The 13,111-nt window shown below is 38.5% G+C and overlaps 1 long non-coding RNA gene and 1 pseudogene across 1 annotated transcript; both read left to right on the forward strand.

The window, feature by feature from the left end:
* Positions 1-6,605: 6,605 nt before the first annotated feature.
* On the forward strand, positions 6,606-6,995 carry LOC130135360 (uncharacterized). Its single transcript, XR_008814772.1, has 2 exons — positions 6,606-6,775; positions 6,855-6,995. It is a non-coding gene; the product is annotated as an uncharacterized LOC130135360 (long non-coding RNA).
* A 950-nt stretch (positions 6,996-7,945) lies between these two features.
* Positions 7,946-10,840, forward strand: LOC115663497 (receptor-like protein EIX2; annotated as a pseudogene).
* Positions 10,841-13,111: the final 2,271 nt, after the last annotated feature.

Genomic DNA, 13,111 nt, shown 5'->3' on the forward strand with positions numbered 1-13,111 from the left:
CGTTTCTCACACGGCACGTAAATCACGGGTGCGCATAATATCGTATGAGATGGGAACACACCCATACACTCCCCTTGTAAATTCTGTTTGTGTGCTCTAAGGATGCCAAAACTCACTTCTTATTACCGAAAAAATAAAAGGTATAGAAGCCTTCTTTCAAGTAACAATCCTAGTAACTTTGTTTATGCTAGCATATTGTATTGAGGTATGGATTTGATACTTCTTGCGAACCAACGTATTGAGACAGGATATGACATATGTGTATGGACTGGTTACGTTTCGAGGCTTAATCACAATCGATTTGATTTGTGAGGCATAACCATAGTTGATATGGTTTTTGAGCCTTGTCACCTCGCAAAGCATGATCCTAAAGTTTTCTTGACATGGGCAATTGAATAAGTATGACATATGCTGTCTATGCTGTGTTGCATGTTCTATGATATGGTGCATGCCTCATGACTGTTGGAATATATGCATTATGCTTGAAACATGGATGCACACTTTAGTTTCTAAAGCTGCACTCTTTTTTGCTTCATTTTATAGCAGGAGTATTGTCACTTATCGAGCTGTGGCTCTACTTACCCTACTTTACTAGCATATTAGGTTCCGAGAATAAGCAAACTTAATTGAGTCACGTAGAGAGCGATTTGGAGTGACATGAGACTCTACTTTAGATTACTCCAGTAAAAGCTATTGAAATGAATTGGTATGACACTCATTTTGATTAATTCACAAGGCCCTTGATTTTGTTACTATATTTGTTCATAAAATCACTATATTTGGTTGAAGGTTTTGTCCTTTATTTTATAAAGGATGACAAGCTCATTCCTACATTCCTGGTATGGAATTAGGGCGTGATAACTTGAGTCACCTATCAATGTTCATTTTTTTTTTTGGTAAGTTAAGTATTGTATAAACTTTTCAAAGCCATGCTTACAAGGATGGTAACCGAACACAAAAACCCCGCACATATAGCGACACCTAAATGTGTCCCAATAGGTGCAAAGGTGTTACGGCTAGACAAGGTATGAAAGCGGAACAAGAAGGCTTAAACATCAGCCAACTAACTATAGAAGTTACAACGAATGACGCAAAACCAAGTTACGCGAAAATGGATGATGAAATGCCCCAATTAGTTTGGATCTTCCTGTTGCGGCGAGTGTCTTGAACAGGTTTCATGGATAACCCTCTGTCCCGAACAACCTTTACAAGATGATTGCGCATAGCCGATAGAAACAGGGGATGGTTCCGAAAAAGGATATGATTCCGTTCAGACCAAATAATATGACATAAGGCGCCAAGAGAGAACCGAGCTATCCGATGATGGAAATTGTCACCATTAATGTATTTACTAGCCCATCTTAGATTATCTATCCATGGTTTATTCCGCCAGGAGAGATTGCAAGTGTTTGCCCAAAACAAAGCGAGGGAACCCGTGCATTGGCACCAAAGAACAAATGGTCTATTGAATCCGGTCTACATTTACAGAATGCACATAGTCCTTCTGGGATTCTGTTGTAGTTGAGTAAAACAACCTGAGTTGGGAGTCTATTTTTCGAGATGAGCCATAGCAAAAAGGCATACCTTGGTGCAATGCTACGGTCCCAAACAAGGGAGCTCCAAAACACTTTTGGACGCTTGATTCTGATCAACTCCCAAGCTGTTGCTGTGGAGAATGTCCCAGAAGAATGGCCTTGCCAAACGAATATATCAGGAATATCGACAATCGTGGGGAGCATCAATGTTCATTTGGTCACTTCAAAATTACAAACTCCTGTGACAATTTATCAACATTTATGCTTGTAGTTTGCCAACTTGTTAAAATTATTATACGAAACTACTATCGAGTGCACATGTGAGAGATATGAAAGCAAGAAGTCCCGCATTGGATATATAGAGCTAAAAGAAGCAAATTGATAATACCTAATTGGCCGCAATCCAATATCTAATGGCTCCATAAGAACACTTGTCAGCAATCTGAGTTTCTACGAATGAATGCAACAAGATCAACCTTCAATAATATATAATTAAAGATTCTCACGGGAATGGAACGTCGAATGATTTTGTACCACATTTTATCTTTTTCCTCTTCCGAACTTCATCATTTCCATAATTTCTCCATCTATCTATACATCCGGTAGAAGTTCTCCAATGTGGAAGGGCAGTAATATGAACTTTACCAGTTAAACGAAATCGATGTAAGGTCAAAAGCCAGCCTTTTCCTCCTATTCATCTACAGAGAATGATCCGACAACGTCCATAACATCTGCATGTATTGTCCAGGAAGTTGCTTGATTTACTCATGGAGAGAGAAGCGTCCATTTCATTTAAAGTCTGTTAGAAATTGCATTTCTTTTGGAGAAAATGCAAACAAATAATTATAGACCCAAGTAGGCGCATAAGATAACGACGTGGACCTCGAGACTTGACTTGGTGCTTGCGGGTCTTGCACGGCAAAACTTGGCCATACATGAGTCTCCACAAACATGCAGGTGGTCCAGCCCCACCAAACCGCGAGCACATGGGTCTAATCAGAGCCAAGTTCCTCAATATCTTCGTATCGCTCTTTAGCTTCAATTTAATCGTGGGACTTTGCTTATTTTATTCATTAATCTTCAGTTTTAGCCTGATGTTTCCCAATCCAATCTGCACATACTCTAACCTTTATCCTACATTGCGCTATGATAGGATAAAATTAACCTTTTGGGTTTTCATCTAGCTAATACATTAAAAGTGGAACCTCTCGTGCTCGTGCTCTCCCTCACGCCCAAGACATGGTGGTAAATAACTCATAAAGAAGTTGGTAAATTTAATCGAAGAAAAGTTCATAATTCGACATATTAATGTTTGTAACTCTAAAATGCTGGTAAGTTTTTTTATTATGTTAACTTTTAAGCATGGGTGTTAAAATCTTGATATAAATCTAAAAATCAGACTACGCAACGATTTAAAAGGACGATAGACGTGTTGTTGTGTACTTGAATCAGTGCAGGTTACTTGCAACTTTTGATGTTGTACATGATTCCATCTATCAATACTTTTACATTTTAAAAAGTTTTTAGGTGCACACCATACTATAATAGTCATGTTCCGAGAGTAATATTTTACTATGCCAAGTTAGAGAGAGCCTTCCTACTAAGTCGTATGTTTTGATTGATACTTGTTAATTCATCAAATAAAATTTTACTAATAATAAGGCCCTCGTGCCACAGAAACTTGAAACTTCTGACATTTGTTATAAAAGGAAGGAGGACATGATTTCATAATAATGTGTATCCAGCCCTTAAGTCCTTGATTGCATCATCCTTTGATGAAGAGATCATTTGAGACCTTGTTCTTTCGAGCTAAAAGAGATACTCGGGATATCGACTGCTTAAGTTATTTTTCCTCTTGCACATTTTCATCATTTCTTCATCTATATACACCCCTTAGATGCACAGTGCAGAAGAAATATGATTTTATACTAAAAAAATCCATTATAAATATTCTGTGTAATGGCCGAATTAGGCATACATCCCCTTAATATCTAGTTTCTTGCTTTTGCCGTTTGTTCTGGTGTTGTTTGGTCTCTTTGAAACTTTGCGACATTTCTAGGACAATTGGGATCGTGTTATACTGGGTTTTGGGACATTATAAGCTCAACTGGGACATTTGTAGAACAATTTGGGATTATGAAAAACAAAAATACACGATATTTGCTTATGAAAGAAAGAAGTAAATGCAACCAGATGAATATGGACACATAAAAATCTGGTGAAAAAGGATTTGTTACTGTTAGAATGAGGACATGGAACTCAAGACTTAGACTTGGTGCTTGCGGGTCTCGCGGGTTATCCAGGGTGATGTGACTAAAGGAAGTTGATGTTATCGGTTTATAGCAGTGGGCTAAGGCGAACGCCTCTGTTTCAACTTCAATCTATGGAAGTGAGGCATGACTACTCTGCTAGGACAGCTGCCTCACGCTGGGACAAAAAACAAAGAGAGAATAGTGGACTAGCTTTAAGGATGAACGAAGAGATTAATCGAGAAAGTGACGTTGACTTGACATGGAGATATTCAGGGACTTCCAATTTCACAAACTTTAATAAAAAGGAACTAGTAAACTTTCCATTTCAATTGACAACCAAAGCGATAATTAGAATCCCAGAATTATTAGATGCGATAGATGCATACATGCGTCCCGCACATGGCACATAGATCACAAGTGTGCAGATATCGTATCAGATGGGAACACACCCATATATCCCTTTAAAAATTCTGATTTTCTTTTTTATCTAAAAATGCCAAAACTCACTTGATAAAGCATACTAGCCCAAAAAAGAATTTGTAAAAGCCGAGTTGCCTGGCTTTGCATGCAATAACTCTCTCCATGTAGCAAGTAACAATCCTAGTAACTCTTGTTGTATTGTGGTGTGGATTTTATACTCATTGTCCAACCATGTATCGAGACATGATATGACATACAAATGCATAGACCAATTCTATTTCAGAACTTAATCACGGCCGACGTGATGTGCAGGACTTAATCACATATTATTTGGGCCTTGTCACATTCTTGACACGAGCGATCAAATGAGTTTGGTGGTAAGGAGATTGTTTTCGACTTGCTCATCAAATAGAAAGTCTGCTAGTCTCTTTTATATATGGCAATGTTACATTTTACTAAAGGTGCGATTGTTCTAATGCATATGGTAATGTGCTTAGATGTATATGTGAGTTATGTTAGAACGTCTCACGTCGGAGAATTAATATGTTTGGAGTAATTAATATATCCTAGTTGATACATAACTCATTGGCTTAAATTTTTTAGTAAATGTGGGTTCAACTAGATATATTGATGGGTTCGGACTTGGATTGTCTCTTGGTGATCTCCCTGGATGAATGTATTGGCTTCTGCTCCGTACTTCCCACAATGTGTATCCAGCCCTTAATTCTTTGACTTCATCGCATTTATATCTAGTTTCTTGCTTTTGCTCTTGCTGTTTGTTCTGATGCTGTTTGGTCTATTTGAAAATTGGGGAAACTTTCAGGACAATTGGGATCTTGTTATAAATTAGAGTGTGTATGATAGTTGAGGACATGGGTTTTTTTTTACCTTTTTACTTTTTTACTGGGTTTTGGGACATTATATGCTCCACAGGGACATTTGTAGAACAGTATGGGATTACAAAAAATACACGATATTTGCTTATCAAAAAATAAAAAATGCAAACTAGATAAATATGGACACATAAAAATCAGGAGAAAAAGGATATGGAAGAATGAGGACAAGGACCTCAAGACTTGGTGCTTGCGGGTCTTGCGGGTTTTCCACATTGATATGACTGAGGGAAGATGTTATTGGCTTACAGCGATGGGCAAAGGCGAACACCTCTCTTGTCAACTTCAATCAAGGAAGTGAGGCATGACTACCCTAAGGATGAAGTAAGAGATTAATGGAAAAGTGATAAACGTTGACTTGAGTTGGAGTTATTCGTGGACTTTAAATTTCACGAATTTCGATTAAAAGAAATATGTAAACCTCCAATTGCAATCGAAAATCAAAACGATGATTAGATTCCTTGAAATTATTAGATATCCGTTTCTCACACGGCACGTAAATCACGGGTGCGCATGATTTCGTATGAGATGGGAACACACCCGTAGAAGTTCTCCAGTGTGGAAGGGCAGTAATATGAACTCTACCAGTTAAACGAAATTGATGTAAGGTCAAAAGCCAGCCTTTTCCTCCTATTCATTTACAGAGAATGATCCTACACCGTCCATAACATCGGCATGTATTGTCCAGGAAGTTGCTTGATTTACTCATAGAGAGAGAAGCGTCCATTTCATTAAAAGTCTGTTAGAAATTGCATTTCTTTTGGAGAAAATGCAAACAAATCATTATAGACCCAAGTCGTCGCATAAGATAACGACGTGGACCTCGAGACTTAACTTTGTGCTTGCGGGTCTTGCACGGCGAAACTTGGCCATACATGAGTCTTCCACAAACATGCAGGTGGTCCAGCCCTACCAAAGTGTGAGCACGTCGATCTAATCAGAGCCAAGTTCCTCAATATCTTCGTATCACTTTTTAACTTCAATTTAATTGTGGGTCTTTGCTTATTTTATTCATTAATCGTCAAGGTTTCGCCTGATGTTTCCCAATCCAATCTGCACATATTCTAACCTTTATCCTTCATTGCTCGATGATAGGATACAATTAACCTTTTGGGTTTTCACCTGGCTAATGCATTAAAAGTGTGATTTTTCAAATCATAACACTGCCTCATCAATTATTTGGGGCATATGCCTGTCACAACGCAAGCCTTAACTCCACCAGTCAAATCAATGGTAATGGACATGCAATCGTGCAGGAACATCTTTGAATATAAGCACAAATATCTAAAGAGATGATCTTAAATTTGACTTTTTTGGGAGATTATGGATTTGGAGTCAAGTCATAAGGATGCTGCAGGATAATACTAAAACAACGAGTGATATTTCCCATTACTGAGATGGTATATGAAATTGTGCACACGTGATATACACGGTACACCGACGATGTAAAATAATAATTGATTACATTCACTGCCATTCATTCTCTTGCTCTCTATAAATGCTATTTGCATACTCTTAAGAACTCGCTCAAAATGAACCTCCCAAAGTTTAAACAAATGCACCCAAACCAAAAACTTGAAGCCTAATCGAGTGGCTTTCACGTGCAATATAGCCTTTGTTTTCATTTTCAACATTATTCATGGCGGGACATGATAGTGTGAAAGTGCTTGTACTAGTAAGTCTGTTGTTAATTTTAGACAATGCATGTTTATGCTTGTGCAGAAACAAAAGCTCATCCTCCATTTGCTTTGAAGAAGAAAGGGATGCTCTGCTGCAATTCAGACAAAGCCTTTTAGACGAGTCAAACCTCATTTCTTCTTGGAACGGTGAAGATTGTTGCCAATGGACCGGAGTGACATGTGACCGAGCAAATGGACATGTCGTCATGCTCCAAATCTTACCAAAAACTATACTACTGGAAGATGAATTCTTGTCTCCACAAGGAGCTGACCTCTCAAACTCGTTCTCATGGATTTTTTCAAAAGCTAGTGAACTGAACTCTTCTTTGCTCAACTTGAGATACTTGAACTACCTACACTTGAGCGGGATCTTTTTCATGGATGCGTCCATGCCCAAATTCATCGGCTCCATGAAGCAGTTGAGGTACCTTAACTTGTCCAACTCTTTCTCTTTTGCAACTGTTCCTCATGAATGGGGAAATCTCACCGAGTTGGAATTCCTTGATCTCAATGGTTATTATGGCGTGGGTGTTAATGACATTCGATGGGTTTCGCATCTTCGGGCATTAAGGTACCTCGACATGAGTGGCATAAATGTTGACAGATTTGGAGACCTTATGCAGTTGATCAACACACTCCCATCTTTATCACGTTTGATCCTATCGGATTGTGGGCTTAACAACTTTCACTTTGCTTATGAACGATTGACCAATTCTACTGTTCTTCATCTTCAGTATCTAGATCTTTCATGGAATTTTTTCGACGGTTTCATCCCAAGCACTATATTTCAAAACATGACTTCTCTCCAGCATCTCGATCTCCATGGTTTTGGCAGAGGTGTTGTTAATGACATTCGATGGGTTTCGCATCTTCGGGCATTAAGGTACCTCGACATGAGTGGCATAAATGTTGACAGATTTGGAGACCTTATGCAGTTGATCAACACACTCCCATCTTTATCACGTTTGATCCTATCGGATTGTGGGCTTAACAACTTTCACTTGTCTTATGAACAATTGACCAATTCTACTGTTCTTCATCTTCAGTATCTAGATCTTTCATGGAATTTTTTCGACGGTTTCATCCCAAGCACTATATTTCAAAACATGACTTCTCTCCAGCATCTCGATCTCCATGGTTTTGGCAGAGGTGTTGTTAATGACATTCGATGGGTTTCGCATCTTCGGGCATTAAGGTACCTCGACATGAGTCGCATAAATGTTAACAGATCTAGAGACCTCATGCAAGTAATCAGCACACTCCCATCTTTATCACATTTGAGCCTATCAGATTGTGGGCTTAACAACTTTCACTTGTCTTCTAAAAGCTTGACCAATTCTATTGCTCTTCAACTTCAGTACCTAGATCTTTCATGGAATTTTTTCAAAGGTCCCATCCCAAGCACTATATTTCAAAACATGACTTCTCTCCAGTACCTCGATCTTTCATCAAACTCTTTCAACTTGGCCAATTATACTTCTCTTCATCTTCAGCACCTCGATCTTTCAGAAAATCATTTTGAAGGTCCCATCCAAAGCACTATATTTCTAAACATGACTTCTCTCCGGCACCTCGATCTTTCATCAAACCTTTTCAACTCTTCAGAATCAAGGTGGTTCGATAACTTGAGAAATCTAGTCTATCTCAATCTTGCACACAATCTCTTGCAAAGCATTGAAGGAGGGTTGTTCTCTTTCCTAAGGGAAAATTCATTCCTCGAGTCACTATATTTGGGCTATAATGAACTTCATGGGGAGATATTTTCAGTGGAGGGAAATTCTTCGGGGCTTATCGGGAAAAACTTCAAGCGACTGGAGATAAGTAATAATTTTCTTCAGGGGCCTTTGCCAGATTGGTTGGTGCACTTGAAAAACCTGAAAAGGCTTGACCTATCATATAATCAATTAACAGGGAATATTCCGGAGGCAATGGGAAGATTGCAATTCTTAACAATTTTAGATCTCAGTAACAATCTTCTAAATGGTACTATTCCACACAGTCTCAGACAACTTCAAAATCTTGAAGAGTTATATCTTTCAGCAAATTCCTTGAGAGGAACAGTTTCCGAAATCCATTTCTCCAACCTCTCGAAGCTATCATCCTTACATATTAGCAACAACCATTTAGCTATCGAGGTGGATTCTGACTGGATACCACCCTTCAATCTCTCGGACATGTGGATGGCGTCTTGCGAGTTTGGAATGGAATTTCCGCGATGGATGAGAACGCAAGTCGACGCAGAATCCATAGATTTGTCCAATGCCTCCATTTCAGGATCTCTCCCAAATTGGCTAGGTCTCATGTCATTCTTCTACCTGAATCTCTCTTACAACCAAATAAATGGATCTCTGCCGAATTTTCCTTCCAACCTGGGTTTTTTAGATCTCTCTCACAACCAAATAAATGGATCTCTGCCGAAATTTCCTTCTGACTTGTCTTCATTAGATCTCTCTCACAACTTAATATCAGGACCTATTCCACAAAATATTGGTCTAGCGATGCCTGATTTATATTCCTTGAATCTGAATGATAATCTCTTAAATGGTTCAATACCCACCTCAATATGCGAGATGGAAGATCTGTATGACTTGCACCTCGGACAGAATGAATTAGTTGGCGAAATTCCTACGTGTTGGAAGAGAACCCTTGGAGACTCCTTGATTTATCATCCAACATGTTGTCCGGAGTCATACCGACTTCTTTGGGAAATCTAATCGGCCTGACGTCATTACACTTGAACAACAACAGTCTCCATGGCGAAATTCCTGTGACTCTAAACTATTGCAGAACCTTGCTGATATTGGATCTTGGAGAGAACAAAATCTCTGGAAGTGTTGCACATTGGATCGGACCAAGTTTTCCATTACTACAGATTCTTAGACTGCGAGGAAACGTGTTCAATGGTAGTATTCCTTCACAGTTATGCCTACTCTCCGCGCTGCAAATATTGGATCTGGCAGTGAACAATATGACAGGAATGATTCCAAATTGTCTCGGCTATATGAAAGGGATGAAACTGAACAAAAGCATAGATGAAGGCAACTCACTCTCCCCTGCTTATGCTCCTGCACTCGTGCTTGGGCCGAACGCGACCGCTCCAACGGATTGGAATCAAGAGCATGTGGAGCAGGTCGTGAAAAGGGTGGACCTTGACTACACAACACTTGATCTACAGCTTATGGTCAATTTGGATCTCTCGAGCAACAAATTGATTGGACCGATCCCTAGAGAGCTTACCTTGCTTTCTGGATTGCGGGGCTTGAACTTATCGCGCAACTTTCTTTCTGGAGGCATCCCGACTATGATTGGAGACATGAAATCGCTCGAGTCACTAGATCTTTCGAACAATCACCTTTCAGGAACAATCCCGCAAAGCTTTTCTGCATTCACATCACTGAGCAAACTAAACTTGTCTCACAACAACTTCACGGGGCCAATTCCCAGAGGAAATCAAATCCAAACCCTTGATGATCCTTCTATTTATGCCGACAATCCTCTACTTTGTGGCGATCCTCTACAAAAGAAATGCCCCGGTGCAGAGGCCCCTCAAGCGTCAGAAGAAGATGCCAATGAAGAAGGTAAGCTTGAAAAGGTGATGTTCTACCTTGTCATAATGTTCGGGTTTGCAATTGGGTTTTGGGGAGTTGTTGGCAGTTTGGTGTACAAGAAGAGTTGGAGACGCGCCTACTTCGACTATGTGGATCGTAAAAGAGACATGGTGTACGTGATTGTTGCAGTGAAGGTAGCCGAGTTGAGGAGGAGACTCAGAAGAGCGTAACAGGCCTATTCTCCACATCAATCAGTCCGATGCTTTATTGATCTCGTGAAGTTCTTCCTTTCTTGTTCAAGCAGAATCGTCTTAGTAGTTGGCTTGTTCCTCCTTATGAGTAGTAGCCAATTTTTTTGTGTTCTTTAGTTTCAAGCTTGTCTGAGCAAGCCGTCAATGGAACGGCATGGGGAGTGCAAATCATGTCATTTGGTAATTTAGTCTTGCTCAGCAATTTAGCAATACTTTGTGTTATTATAATCATGATGCTATGCTTGTCAATGATGTGAAAATATGTTAGCAAATTCCATTTTCGTCCTTTTTACGCTGTTGCTGCTAATGGCACAGGGCCATCCAATGTTCAACGGATTCCTTTCCTAAGATTATGTTGCTTTCTCAATTTCAAGAAATCGGAACAAAATTTGCATGTGATCTAAATCACGATAAAGGATTCGTGTAAAGTTTAGAAACAATTCTCCACAAGGTGAGTACATCTCATTATTTAAGAGGAATCGAGGGTCCAGTCATGAAAAATTTCCGGTGGTTGATAGATTTTTTAAGTTGATGGTAGCTTCAAATACAATTGTAAAAAAAGTATGATCAGTGACTTGCTTGTCATGTGATCTATTAACAAATAATCATAATTATCATGGACCGACTTCTACATGAATTTAAGATTACTTTCTTTTAGATTTTAGAAGTATGGTTAGTAAATTATCATCGTTATAAGGAATTTATCAACATCCAAATAATTAGCAGGTTATTAACTGCTTCTAAATTTTACAGTGTGTTTAATAGACTACTCACACTACAATGGATTTACCAACATCTTAGTACATTAATAACTTACCAGAGTTTAGAAATTTATTCTTGGTAGTTTACTAAGCACACTTTTAAAATTTGAAAAGAAATTGATAACTTCCGAATTTATTCGGATATTAGTAAATTCGTTATAGTGCCATAGCTTACTAACCGTTCTTGTAATATTTCAAAAATAATTGGTAACTCGCTAATTTATTGTGTTGTTGGTAAATTCTATAGAGGATTGGATATATACTAACCAACTTGTAACATTATAAAGAAGTTAGTAATTTACAAATTTATTGAAATATTGTCAAATTCATTATAGTTAGTAGTTTACTAAACTACACAGGTAAAATTTGAAATTAATTGGTAACTTACTAACATCCCAATAATTTAGTGACTTTTAACTTTTTTTCAAACCCTACAAGTGTACTTAATAAACTAGAGGTTAATAATTTATCAACAGGACTGTTTTTTGGGTTGGATTTCCCTGGGCCACCTAATATTTTTATGAATTAGGCCACAAATGTTGAAAGAAGTCGGTAAATCTAATGGGAGAAAAGTTCATAATTCGACATCGACGTTTGTAACTTGAAAATGTTGGTAAATTATTTTTCAATAATGTTAACTTTCAAGCATGGGTGTTAAAATCTTGATTTAAATCTAAACATCAGACGACTTTGCGATTTAAGTGGGACGATGGACGTGGCATTGTGAACTTGAATCTGTGCAGTTTGCTCGCAACTTTTGATGTTATACATGATTCCATATATCTATACTTTTACATTTTAACATGTTTTAGGTGCGCGTCAAATTATAAAAGTGATAATCCTAGAGTAGAATTTTACTATACCAAGTTAGTAAGAGAGCATTCCTAATAAGTCATGTTTTGATTGGCACTTGTTAATTTATCAAAGAAAATTTTACTAATAATAAGGCACTCGTGCCTAGGGGTGTCAACAATTCAGTTTGGTTCGGCTTTGTTGAAAATCCGAACCAAACCGAACCGAACCAAACCATTAGGGTATACGCTTAAATCAAACCAAATCTCGAGTCGAACCAAATACCCAGTTCGGATCGGATCGGTTCGGATTTCGATTCGAATGAGAAAACTGGATATTAGGGTTGCTCATGTTGATTTTGAGAGGGGTGAGAAAGAGCATTCAAATTTTGTCGAAAATTTCAATTCGGTTTGGTTAATCTAACTGAACCGAAATAACCCGAACCGGAAGAAAATAACGGTTATTTTTTCATCATCCGAACCGAACCGAAAATGCACGAAATTTCGGTTTGATTCGATTCGGTTCTGGTTTCGATTTGGTTTTTGACACCCTGCTCGTGCCCTACAAACTTGAAACTTCTAACATTTGCTATAGAAGGAATAAGGACATGATTTCATATAATGACAGATTTAAATGGGCCTCAACAACGATGAGCCCTGTTGATTGGTGCTGGTCTGGACAGATTTGGATGGGCCTCAACAACGACGGGCCCCCAATTCTAGCAGCGTCTTCCGGCCACTGCGAACTTCTAACCAGACTCAATTTTGCCTAGGAAAAAAAAGGGTACCGCACAATTGACTCAATAAACGTATCATCCAAGAGAATATTTCGAGAATCCATAGCATCGATACGTATTATCCTGGAAGTTGCTTGATTTATACACAAAGTGCGAACATCCATTTCGTTGAAATCCTGTCAGAATTTGCATTTTATCCAAAAGAAACACAAACAGATCAATATCGAGAGACCCAAGCCGTTGT

This window comes from Syzygium oleosum, unplaced genomic scaffold, assembly GCF_021117445.2.
Source record: "Syzygium oleosum isolate NSW1041296 unplaced genomic scaffold, Sole_v2.1 Sole_v2.31, whole genome shotgun sequence".
Lineage (NCBI taxonomy): Eukaryota > Viridiplantae > Streptophyta > Magnoliopsida > Myrtales > Myrtaceae > Syzygium > Syzygium oleosum.